Here is a 1,914-nt window from a genome sequence, read left to right on the forward strand (position 1 = left end):
TCAAAAATTGATTTAAGGTCTGGATATCACCAACTGCGTGTTAGAGCGAAAGATATTCCTAAAACTGCTTTTAGAACTCGATATGGTCATTATGAATTTTTGGTGATGCCATTCGGATTGACAAATGCTATTGCGGTATTCATGGATCTAATAAATTGAGTATTCAAGCCTTATCTTGATCAGTTTGTAGTTGTCTTTATAGATGATATTTTAATATTTTCCAGAAGTAGTGAAGACCATGATAAACACCTTCAAATTGTTTTGAAAATTTTTGAAGGAGAAAGAACTTTATGCTAAAATTTCCAAGTGTGAATTTTGGCTTGATGAAGTAGCTTTTCGGGGACATGTTGTATCAACCGAAGGCGTGAAGGTGGATCCTAGTAAGACAAGCAGTTGTTGAATGGAGACCTCCCAAAAGTCAAACTGAGGTAAGAAGTTTCTTGGCCTTAGCAGGATACTACAGAAGATTTGTGAAAGGCTTTTCCATTATCGCCTTCCCTTTGACTAAGCTCTTGCATAAGGAAGTAAAGTTTATTTGGGATGACAAATGCCAATAGAGCTTTGAAACTCTCAAATCCTTGTTGACTCAAGCGCCTATACTTACTCTACCAATTGAAGGGAGAGAGTATGTAGTATACAGTGATGCTTCTCACAATGGTCTAGGATTCGTTTTGATGCAAGAAGGGAAGGTTATTCTTATGCCTCTCGTAAATTAAAACCGCATGAATTGAATTATCCTACTCATGATCTTGAACTTGCTGCTATAGTCTTTGCTTTAAAAATATGGCGGCATTATTTGTATGGAGAGAAATGTCATATATTTACTAATCACAAGAGCTTAAAGTACTTGGGTACTCAGAAGGAGCTAAACCTAAGACAACATAGATGGCTTTAACTCATCAAGGATTATGACTGCACGATTGATTATCATCCAGGTAAAGCCAATGTGGTTGCAGATGCCTTAAGTCGAAAATCCTTTGCAAGCATTTCTTTGAGTCCTTTACCCTTGCTCCTTGAGTTAAGAGCCATGAATGTTTGTTTCACACTTGATTCAAATAGTTCAGTTTTTGCTAATTTGCAAGTAAAGCCAATATTACTTGAACAGGTGAAAGAAGCACAAAAGTTAGATGAGAAACTTGTAAAACTGACCAAAGAAGTTCAAAAATAGGGAAAATCTTGATTTTACAGTAACGGAGGATGGTGGCTTATTTTATCAAAACAGGGTTATTGCGTTCCCTTGTGATGACAAATTGAGGAGAGAAATATTAAATGAAGCACATACTTCACCATATGCAATGCATCCTGGGGTACAAAGATGTACCAGACCATCAAGGAACATTATTGGTGGAATGGTATGAAGAGAGACATTGCGGAGTTCATTTCCAAATGTTTGGTTTGTCAAAAAGTAAAGGCAGAACATCAAGTCCTAGTTAGTTTACTACAGCCCTTGTCGATGCCAGAATGGAAATGGGAGAGAATAACTATGGACTTTGTTTCTAGACTTCTTCGCACTCAGAGAAATCATGATACAATATGGGTGATTGTGGACAGGCTAACCAAGAGTGCTCACTTCTTAGCAATCAGAATGGATCACTTGAGCGTTTAGCCGAGTTGTACATTAATGAGATTGTAAGACTACATGGGATCCCTGTGTCTATTGTATTTGACAGAGACCCAAGGTTTACATCTAGATTTTGGGGTAGCTTGCAGGAAGCTTTGGGTACTAAGTTGAAATTTAGCACTTTGTTCCATCCTCAGACAGACGGCCAGTCCAAAAGAGTGATTCAAATTTTGGAGGATATGCTTCGAGCTTGCATTATAGAGTTTGAGGGTAGTGATAGAATTGTCTTACAATAACAGTTACCAATCGAGTATTGGAATGCCTCCCTACGAAGCCTTGTACGGAAGTAAGTG

This window comes from Solanum tuberosum, unplaced genomic scaffold (genome assembly GCF_000226075.1).
Source record: "Solanum tuberosum cultivar DM 1-3 516 R44 unplaced genomic scaffold, SolTub_3.0 scf00080, whole genome shotgun sequence".
NCBI lineage: Eukaryota > Viridiplantae > Streptophyta > Magnoliopsida > Solanales > Solanaceae > Solanum > Solanum tuberosum.